General features: G+C 36.1%; 1 pseudogene; it reads right to left on the bottom strand.

Moving 5' to 3' along the window:
- Nucleotides 1–300: 300 nt before the first annotated feature.
- LOC148843483 (L-type lectin-domain containing receptor kinase IX.1 pseudogene) lies at nt 301–2,378 on the bottom strand (annotated as a pseudogene).
- Nucleotides 2,379–12,012: the final 9,634 nt, after the last annotated feature.

Here is a 12,012-nt window from a genome sequence, read left to right as displayed (position 1 = left end):
ACCTCGTTTGAACTCTCTCCTATGGCCTCGTCCGACCTCCTTATTTGTGTTTGACTAACTTGACTGTTGGAGATTCCGCCCTTAGGATAGCACCCTGGGCCTCTAACGTACTCTCTTCTTCATAGGTCGGACACATCAGCCCTCGGACACGTAAGCCCTAGGCTAAGAAAGCATATTTATGTCGTTGCCCTCGATCCATCGTTGACAACAACACAACATATTTTCCCAAGAGAGCAATTAAAGAAGAAAGTCAAATAAAACATGCATAAAAAAATTAAACTAGAAATATAGCATTTCAACTTAAGGAGGGTACAAGATGGAAGTGATTGAAACATCAACAGCAACAGAAAACATGCCAATGGATGGTGTCCTTGAAAGACCGCCCATATTCACTCCAGGTGTATGATACGTGGGTATAGGCATCTTAGAAGGAAGAACAGGCAATGGAGCTTCAAAACTGAGAACTGGCATTGCTTGCTTTATGAAGGGCCGGAGGTTGCAATCTGGGCGTACACCATAGACCAACAACCATCAAACACTCCATCTGTTTCTCATCAAAACCTGTACTCATAAGTTTCCAATCTGCCGCTTCAAGAAGACTTCCTTTTCCATACAACTCCCAAATCCACTCTACCAACCTTATCTTGCTTCCCTCTAACAATATTTCAATAGACCGCCTTCCACAAGCAATTTCCAAAGCAACAATTCCATAGCTGTAGACATCTGACTCCTTACTGGACTTCAAAGTTAAAACACATTCGGGAGCCATGTAACCCAGAGTCCCAGCCAATATAGTTGTTTTTGGACCTTGCCCATGTTCAATAAGTCTGGCTAGTCCAAAATCTCCCAATTTGGCATTGAAGTTGGAATCCAACATTACATTGCTAGATTTAATATCTATGCACCACACATTGTTTCCATTCTTCATGCAGATAGAACATATGCAGAGGCTAAGCCTAGTGCAATCTTATATCTTACCTCCCATGTCAATCCTTTCTGTCCAAAGAGATATGTATCAAGGCTTCCATTAGCCATGAACTCATATACGAGGAGGAACTCATTTCTTTGGTGACACCAACCAATAAGTTGGACCAAGTTTTGTGCCTTAATTGACTAATAATCTTCACCTCCGACATATACTCCGTTCCCTGTTTAGACTCTTTGGATACCTTCACAGCAACATCCAAGTTGAGATCACTTAAGAAACCTTTATTCACCAAATCCTCCTTCTCCAAGCTTTTGTTCTTCTTTGAAGCCATTTGTTGCTCTAGCCAATTCACCACACGAGAACCTCTTGGGTCCAGTTCCCTTCTCAAATTCATCATTCGTGAAATTATCAAGGATTGAGTCGTCCTCTTTCTCCATTCTCTCTCTCTTCTTCTTTATCCACAAGACTAAACAAAGAAAACCCAAGCCGCCCATTAAGGAACTTGTACCAACAACCAATCCAACCACCAATGCTTTCCTCACATTCCTCGTAGTTGAATTTCTTTTTGGTAGAAACCCCGTAGTTGAACTAGAGTCCTTAATATCTAAACTCGAATAAAACTCCCAGGAATAAACTTTATGTTGTTGGCCTGTGACACCTGTGGAACCAGAGATCCCAATAGTAATCCATTCTGGTAAGTATTATTTTAGATCGATTACGTATGAAAGGCTCGAAACTGAATTATTAGCATAGGTCCAAGAAACGCTAAGGTTTTTGTACCAGAATTGTAGCTAATCCAAGCATCAGTTGTTTTCCCATCCTCAAGACTAATAGTCCATGTAGTAGTTTTCACAGAATCAATAGAGTTGACATCAATACCTACATGATATGGTATGTTCGAGCGCTCTGCGTTATTGTACGGCCCTTCAGGGTCCCAGCCAACATTTATCCAAGTATCGAACTCTACTGCAATAACATGATTCTTCGTCTTGTTGAGTACAAGATGGTAACTGAAAAGACCCAGGGTGCCACCTCCTGAGTTGGGAGGAATGGTCGAACCGTTGGGAGCAAGGAAGAAAGCCAAGCCATCAGCATAAGCGGAGCTCTTCATCCTGTTAAGGCTGAAAGAAAAATGTGTGTTGAAGTCTGTGAGGCTTCCTGTTGTCTTGTCCCAGAGACGTACTGGGTCTCTGTACGAGGCTCTTTCGCTTCCCCAAATTGTGGAACCGCTATTTGAGAATCCGGTGAGTTCGATCGTACCTTGGTCTGAGAAGGTTGCATCGCGTTCCAAGTGTATGATATCTTGCGTTTTGCGGTTAGAACTGGAGAACTTGAAAGATAATGGGTTTGCAGAAGGGACCAGGAAGAAGAAAAGGATTGAGATATGAAAGACATTAGAAGGAAACTTCAGATACTGGAAACTCAAGTTTGATGAATTGCAGCGAGCCATTTTTAGGTACGCGAACATTTCAATGAAAACTGGGTACCGAGAATACAGAGCTTTTCCTCTTATATAATACTGATTATCGAGTCACACTCACACTGTGACACAGAACTATTGTTCAATAAAACACCCTCCATAAATTCATGTATTTACTAAAACCTATCCTATAATTTTCATTTTATTCCATAGTTTGCAATCAACTTACTTAATCCATCTTTCATAGATAATAGTGAAAAATTACAGTTTTCACTGTAATGTTTATTTGAATAAATTTAATCAAAATAAATAAAAGTAAAATACAACTTTACCTCTAATAAAACACTAGCAACCACTCTATTTGGTTAATTTTATTTTTTATATCAAGTGTTAAGAGTACTTTTGAAATTACCAATCATGTAAACATTATTCACTCAATTCAGATTAAACATTTCTTAGTGAAAGGTCTATTAAACAAATAGGTCACAAATTATAAGGATATTTTAATAAAATGAAAACTATAGAATAGGTTTAAGTAAATCTATGAAACTATAAGGAATATTCTAATAAATGATCCTTTAATTTATTTTATTTATGGTTTAGGAATGATCCGCAAACTGTTTAAAAGTTTATAGGCTTAAGCTTTTTATTTGACTTATGATAACAATTCTGTTTGATTTGTAAATTGTAACGACGACCATCTTTATCTTTATCAAGCAGAAATGCTTGATATTATCCATATCCATAAAATATGCTTGATTGATTCTATTATCAAAAAATAAAATAAAAGCAGAAATGACAACGATAATGCAACTTATTGATTCTTGAAAATCACAGCTTCTGACTTTCTTAAATTAGGAAATGACACGATTTGATTCAGGCTGATATAATATTACATATTTACACAGCTTCTGCCTATGGGCATATTTTTTTCTGCAATATGGTTGACTTTCTTAAAATAATATCTAAAGATAAGTCTGCGGAATCGGCTTCCGTATTATTATTATTATTATTATTATTATTATTATTATTATTATTATTATTATTATTATTATTATTATTATTATTATTATTTTGTTTTTGAGGATTTTATAGTTCAGTCCACCCCAGAAATTTGAGCCCTACTATACAGGTGGGATGAATCCTGACCATGGATTGATGCCAAATCTATGACAGGATGTGATTTATAGGGGGTGCTACTAGTAGACAAGGAGGGAGCTGTAATTTCAGGTTTTGAGGTAGACTGTAATTTACTTATCCTGGTGATGTTTTTAGCTTTGTTTGTTTTTTTGGCTTCTTGGCCACCTCGGGCTACACAACGGAGCTCTCCATCCCCGTGATGTGATCTCATCCCCTTCGTCTGGTGGCAGCGGGATTTGATCCAACATCTATGTTACAAAGAGTCAAAAGTACTATCATTTGATAGCAAGAAAATTAAATCATAATGCCAAAGCTAGAATTTCTTTTGGAGAGCCTGTGAAAGTTAAAGAAAGAAATGAGTCCGACTATGATACCAGAAAGACATGATATCCAAAACAACTTACTGGCAATCAACTAGTATTATAAAGGGGTGGTATTTATCAAAATTCACAGGATGTTTTGATTGAATAAAGCTACTCCAATACCATATCTTTTGGGTATCGTAGATTTTCCCAAAAGTAAAAGAGTTCAACCATGATGCTGAGTAGATATGATATCGAAAAAAATTAATAACAAATCAACTAGCATCATAAAAATTCTAATCCCATTGAGTACTAATTTAACACTGGATTAGACCAAAATAAAACAGTTTGATTTGATTTATATACTAAAATGGTCCGGAATTTCTCAGACTAATTTTTTGGAATGGTCTAAGATTTTCTCTAGACTAGACTAAATCGAACCATAAGCACTCTAAAACTAACAAGATCCCTTTTGATGATCTCGACCAAAGGAACTAAGAAGAGCTTACTATGCCTCAATCAGGCCTCATCCTTATGTATCATTCATTGTAATAGTTTCCCATCTAAAATCCCAAATGATGTAAGATCAAACTATAAATATACAAAATCATATCAAACACATAAATCATGCTTGGAATATCAAAGTATGCCTAGCCAATAAATTCCATCTCAAAACTTTAGTAATCAACTATAGAAACTACCAAGGTTTCATTTAAACAACTACAACTGAATGAAGCCAAAATATCCATGAAAAACAACATCTTCTACTAGATTTGAACCCTTTATCTAATTTAGCACTTTAATTTATGCCTACATGCCAAATTTCAATTCAGAATTCCATCATTTGAGGATTCAATCATTAAAGATTTCAAATCGACACTTATTATTGAACCACACCAAAATTCACGGTCTACCTAAGCATAAATAGGTCAGACCCCTCAAGGTGACCAATTCATTCAATGTCAGACTTAAATTCCTTCATTGCCCTTCGAAATAAGAAAGATTCCATTACAAGGCATCTTATTAGTTGACAAGCCATGAGTTAAAACCCTAATTTGAATCAAATATCTCAATCTATTTTTTTCTTTTTTGTGGATGGTTCATCTTTTCCATCGGGTTCTAGGCAATAAAAATGCCCCATCCACCAAAATTCAGCCACAAATTAACTTTGTTATTTGACCCACCATCTAATGAAGATAACATTCCAATAATCATTTTGATTAAAGTCTATAAATTGTAGATTCTTGTCATGGAGACCTCTTTCATCCAATCAAACATCACCATCATGCTTAAAAACCCATAAGATCCTTCCACCTCAAATTTCTTGACATAATTCCTATAGTTGATCATTAAACTAAAAGATTATATTTACATATTATATTAAACCACCCTAGATCTGCCTTAATCTAAGACCTCAAATGAATCGGATCTGATGTTATTCCTACATATCTAGATCCCTAAACCATTTGGACTAATAAAAATACACGTTATAGGCTTAAAAACTCCAAATAACCCAAGATATAGACTCTCACTTGAACCTTGAAAATTATAAAATAGCCTTTATTGGCAAATTAAATTTATATTTTATGCTATTAGAAGCTTTGCATTCCAGCCTGCACACCCTAAACCGCTATTTGATGCTATCAACCCCAGAAAACTCCCACAACTTGATAATCATTTCCTCTTTGAGATAAGGCCTATTGTATACTTAAACACTCGAGAATTCCATGTTTTTTGCATGTAAGAACTTTCCTACAACCTTAGTCATGTGTTGAATGAGTTTTAGACCTTATTCGCCCATTTTTCTCTATAAAGTGGGATCAAATCCAGACAAAAAGAACAATGAGACTCATACTAGAACATTTATAATCATCCAAGAGGGCTCCCCTTTTGCTTTCTACATGAAGCACCCCCAAAACTTGCAGTCTAGGATTTGAATCCTTCCTAAGCACCTGTTTCTTACTCATTAACCCTTGGAAAGCTCAATAGTTACTTTGAAATTAATATAAAACTATCTCCTATTTTACTAAAAATACACAATTTGGAAGCATCATACAAGTCGAATCCACCTTCAAATTCTATTTCTAATTTTGTGTAGCTTAAGAAACCATCTATCAAGGCTAAATCAAGGTAAGTTTCTCAATCAATTTATTTTGTTCCTTGACTCATTTTTTATTATGTGGTATAACTCCCAACATTTTATTTTTCTATTTTTTTTTGCCTACTATAGTTCTCAGATTTTGGGGTTCAAAATTTTAAGAGGTGAGGCTTTTAGGGAATATTATGCCTAATTTTTTATAGCTTCCTCTCAAAAGTGAATTCAAAAGAAGTTGGAACTGATTTTTCACCATTCTCTTAAATTCCATCAACTATTTAAATTGTCTGTTGTAGTGTTTAAGCATAGATAGACCTAAAATTGGGCCACCATTACTGCTTGAAGAAAGGGGTGCCTAGTATCTAATTAGATTCATGATCTTCAAGTTGAATGCCTTATGGAAGTGGAGGGATAGAATCACTATATTGGAGTTGTGGTGGGGCATATACACTATTTTATGGCTAATAAGGGGGTCAAGAGGGCTCTTGATGGTAATTAAGTGTCTTATATATAGCATTACAATCAAGCAAGTACTCCATTTTCATAAGGTCCATTATAAGTTAATAAATTCATTAAAAAGAATTGAGAGAAGGGATTGAATAAATGGTTACTCGAGGTATTTTTTTGAGAATTAGCATAGTATGGGAAAAACCCTAATGAGTCTTAGATTTAGAAGTCTATATTAGAACGACCACAAAATCAATCAATTCGCTCTAAATATATCAAAATTGTAAAGGAAATGAGTTGCTTAAGAACTAAATTAAGTAGATTTATGAGGAGACGATTTCTTGTCTTGCGGTACCCTTAAGTTTTCTAACAATTGTTCAAGTCCTCCCCTGTTGTTACTCGACCGTCAGGTCCCGTTTGCATGTGACACTATGTGATTGATAATTTTGTCCATAATTCCCAAACTACCCTTTTACGGTCAAAAATACCCTTTTGGTTTTAGTTCTTGCTCACTAGCTCTGTCAGCACTGGATTGATTGGACCATTACTTGTCTCCAACACTAGAACTATGGTGTAGGAATCATCGACGTCCTGTTGCTAGTCACCAGCATTGGACCGTTGTTTGTTAGTGTCGGCATCGTCGGTGCAATGGGCGTTTTCTTAGAGTAGGGCTCATCACCGACGTCCTCTTACAGAATGACGACGGTGCCATTTTAACCTGCAATGTCGACACTGTCATTAGCAAGGAGGGTTTTGAAACTGATGTTTTGGAACTATAGTGTCGAGGAGGATAGCGGCGTTGACCAATGGAGCTGCAGTGTGGAGGAGAAGAGAGGAGAACAGTGATGGGATTCCCCCCCTCCCCCCGCACGCCCATCCCCCCCACCCACATGCCTAGCCCTCCCACCCCGCACACCTAACCCCCCACCCCCGTATGCCCACGCCTCCAACATGCCCAACCCCCCCACCCTGCTCCAGCGAGCGACAAGACCCCCTTTCAACTAATGTTGTGCATCTTTATTCTTCTTAATATAAAAAGATTTTTATTAAAAATAAAGAAAAAATGAACTTTGTTACATGTAAGTTAATTCTATTGCTAATAGCTTGGCTAGACTGGATGTAGAAAGACCTTTTTGAACACTGAGAACTATATACCTTTATGAGGTATTTATGGATGAGGGGTGGTTCTATATGGCTATACTTTTTTATAATTTTGATGGTGTATATCTTCTCATGTGCACCCTCTTTATAATGATATGTAGTTCTTTCTGAAAAAAAAAAAAAGAGAAAACATGTTTATGATATTGGATAATTGGTCACAGGTTTTTCGGATATGATGTCTTTTTTTCTTAATGAGCAGTAGAAAATTTTATTAATGATTAAAACCAAATGATACACCAAGGATAGCCTCAGTTACCCCTGAAAGTACAAAATAAGAAATACCCAACTTTACTTTAGTAATTAAATCTGACCCCAGAAACAACTTTCCTTGTGTACCCCCTATTTTGTTAATTAATCTGTCATGAACCTGAATACATTCCAACCACTTCCCTCCTTGCATTTCTAAACACCCTCCTATACCAGAAGGGCCTGGATTACCAAGGCTGCTTCCATGAACATTCATTTTAATAGCACCATTTTCTAGGAGAGTCCCCAGTCCCTTATACTTTTCTACTCAAGAAATTTTGTGGCACGTGTCCCATAGAAACACTCTAGGACTAAAACTTGAACTAAATACTGTAAACTGAGTAATGATTTAATTTCTAATGAACACGTGCTAGAGAATGCATACATTGACAGACTTGTTCAATGTATCTACAAAATTGGAATTGTAAAAATAAACCTGTCAAGTGTCAACTAGGCCATAGGAGGACCTCCTTGTTTGAATACAACTTTGAAAAGGAAAATTTAATTTTAAACCATTTTGTGTCCAATAGAAGTGTGGAGGTGAAATTAGTAGCAGGATTAGGGAGACCTCTCTTGGGAAGACTATTCATTGGGCTGCCATCTAGAATCTCAAAGTTAAACAAAAGGAAAAATGTACATTTAATTTGTGGAATGCTTGTAATAATATAGTGGGTTCGACTATGATACCCGAAAAACTTGTACTCAATCAACCAACATCATAAAACTGGTATCCAATCAAATGGTATTTATAAATTCATGGGAAGGTTTGATTGATCAAAGGCCTTCTAATATCATGTCTTTCTGACAGCAAAGATTTTATCTTACGTTTTTTTTTTCAACGTTTCATTCTCACCTGAACTTCATCGATGAAAACTTATCCCCTCAAGAAATATGAATAAATGCACCTTTGTCCATCTGACATTCAAAAGGTACCAAAGGATAGGAATGATAGGGTCTTCACATATCTGACCTAATATAGAACTGATAGGAATGATTCTATCCTATTTGAGGGGAAAACTAAAGTTGTGTTTGGATAGACTTCTGCTTTCATACTTTTGAAAGATCAAAGGTAGAAAGCATTCTTATGTGATTTACTATTTGATTTTTTCTAAGAAAGGAATTTGGCAAAATGTGGTTTTTGGATACAGAAACATGTTGTACACATGTATATGGAACATTGACACGCTGTATTCTTTTTTGTCTTTGTTTTGGTACACTAGTCTTCTAGCCCCATGTATTAGGTTCATGAGTGAGTTGATGTACAATGTATTCTCTCCCGTTCACATCAGATTAATCTGTCACCATAACATTTCTGTTTTCTATTATGAGGTATAAGGATGGATATTCATCCATCAAAGTTGAGTTGCTGCACCAAATTTATCTTTATATATATAATGCACCAAAATTCATCCATCGTATGGATATTCATAAAGTTTGATGAGAGTTGAAAGAATTTAGATGGCACCTATTGTAACTGCTCTGGCATACCAACAGATAATTCTAATTGGCAATTAATAAGAGTTTTAGGTAAGAGGGAAAATGAAAAAAAAAATAGTTAGGTCTGTGTTGCTTAGGAATCTAATGAGATGAAGAACAAATCCTTTGAGTAATGAAATCTCACTTATTATCAAATGAAAATATAGAATCAAAGTGAAAACTTTCAATCTTTTGAAGTTTCAAGTCATTCTTTTGTTGTTGAAGAAACACAGTACAATCTTTTGAAGTTTTATCAAATGATTTTTATAATTTTTTGTTTGCAAGTTGAATGAATATTGAGTTGAGGACCATCCTTCTAAGAAGAGGATGATGATATATCACATTTTTAAATGTAGAAGGTTGTGTTGCTACTACTGACAAAGATGGAGTAATCACATGCTACATCTTGGAGGACACTATTTCAGTTTACGGGAGGGGGGGGGGGGTTGGGGGAATTAGAAAAATCAAAATCTAAGACAATATAAACATAAACCTATCTCTCTTATACTTTTTATTGTGACAATTAGGAATGCTTTGTTCATAAATCGAAAAACTTATGGTTGATTTATAAGGATTAATTTTTGTTTGAAAAGTATATGCTCTGATATTATTATTATACATAACTATTGCCACCAAAATAAGGAAATCGAGGAATAGATGGGATATTCAAGCAATGTGAGAAGAAGAAATGGGAGTGTAAATCTTTGAGAGTTCAACTGTTAAAAATGGGGCGAATATCCATATGGAATGTCACCTATTTTAACTTCTATCAGCAAATTTCATTAATTTTGACAAAAAATTTAATCATCATTTAATACCTTTACTAGTGGTCATGTTTGTCATTAAAATCGCAATGTGTTTCATCTACTTCAAGTTTTCCTGGCAGATTTTTAAATTGTATTGACGATTTTAATTGTCAATTGAAAATTTTTCCCGATGAACAAATCTACCGCTAAAAGTATTAAAAGTGTCACTTATTTCAATCTTTTTTTGGTGGAAATTGAACTTTAAATGGCGGTTTGGAGTGCTGGCCTAAGTATGTTTTGGCTGACGGTCTACACATCTGCCAGCCAAAGATACCACGGCATTGGATTATACGACGCTCACATGATTGTCATCAATCCATCGAGATTTCCTTAGCCCGACGGTTTTGTTCACTTTGGTCGGTGGTTCAGACCATTGGCTAAAAGCTTATTTCTTGTAGTGCTCTCCTAATAGACCTCCCCCTTGTTCTACCATCCCTCTCAGACATTCCACTTGTACTATCATGTGGTTCTCTTGATGATGACCTAACTTGATAAGTTGTTGGAGTGTGATGGGGCATGTATGATTCAACAACAACATGTATAGAAATATCCCCTCTCCTGGGTGCCAAGACTTTCCTTCTTGCAAATTGGGCAAGATCACGATCAACAACAAACCTCTGTACCTACAATTCAAATACCCTACTTAGTACATAATACACAAATAAAATACCCTTCATAAGTTCATTTGTGTTGAGTCTTGTGTGATTTTACCACTAGAGTCTCTCTGTTTATATTCTGAGGAGGGGCTTTGTAATTCCTTCTATTGTGCCCTGTTATACCACAAAGTGAACAATCGATTGTCTTACGTTCTAGTGGGGAACAATATAATGGAGCTGTTTCATCCTCTTCTCTTCTTCTGGTTGGAGGTCGACCTGGTCTCCTCCTCACTATGGGAGGTCTAACTGGGTGGTGTTGCACTTTTTGCTAGTATTTCTATTCTAAGAAAGCATGAATAAAATGATTGTACACCTTTGCATACGTTGCCTTGTAGAAGGCCTTGTTACATAGGTCCTCCACCCAATCTCTTGTAAAACTAATCACTACAAATGCATGAGCATAAGGTAGGCCACTTATATCCCAATGCATGGCATTACATCCATATTTGTGACATTCTCAACCAAGCTAACTCTTAGTGCCTGATTCTCATATTGTCCTGATTGGAAAACCCTAACAGACCTGTTAATGCATTACACAATAAGTACATGTACAATGAACTACTCAAGCTAACAACATAATAAGTATATGGGCAATAAATATCACCTAGCTTCCTTTCTTCTCTTGTCAATGATTGCTTGCACCTTCGGCAATAGATCAAACTTAGCTGCAATGGATGCCTTGTTTCTATAATAAATCTTCTGCATCCATCTTTTCCTTATGTCCTCCAACATTTCAATAATAGGCATTACTCTAGCCTCCCCAATCCATGCATTAAATGACTTTGTCCAGTTGTTTGTTATGTCATTAGACATTACTAATGGGTAAAACTCATGCCTGGACCATGTCTCGGGGGGATTCTACTAAGTCATTGGTATATGATTTCCCAACAGCCCATACGACATCCTTCAATGTCTTTCCCTTGAAGAGATTTTTGAAGTTGCTACATAAATGTCGTAGGCAGAACCTATGATTTGCACTAGGCATGCAACATGATACTGCTTCAACAATGCCCTACAAACAAGCATTACATTTATTAGTGCTATTTGTAATCAAAACAAAGGAAATTATGCATTAACTACAAACAGATTTATACATACCTGCTACCTATCTGACATAAATGTCCACCTCTGCGAGTAATCAATACCCAAATCATCTCTTAACTCAACCAAAAACCATGTTCAATTGTCCCTACTTTTAGCTTCCACCACAGAATATGCAATAGGAAAGATGGCATTATTGCCATCAATCCCTACAACTGTTAGTATTATACTCCCTATTGCACCAGTCTTGGTGTGGCAACCATTCAGTCCAATAATCTTTCTGCAACCATCCAA

This window comes from Nelumbo lutea, chromosome 8 (genome assembly GCF_056320005.1).
Source record: "Nelumbo lutea isolate HS-2025 chromosome 8, American lotus-T2T, whole genome shotgun sequence".
NCBI classification, from domain to species: domain Eukaryota; kingdom Viridiplantae; phylum Streptophyta; class Magnoliopsida; order Proteales; family Nelumbonaceae; genus Nelumbo; species Nelumbo lutea.
The sequence above is the reverse complement of the archived record's forward strand: the minus strand, read 5'-3'. Positions and strand labels throughout refer to the sequence as shown.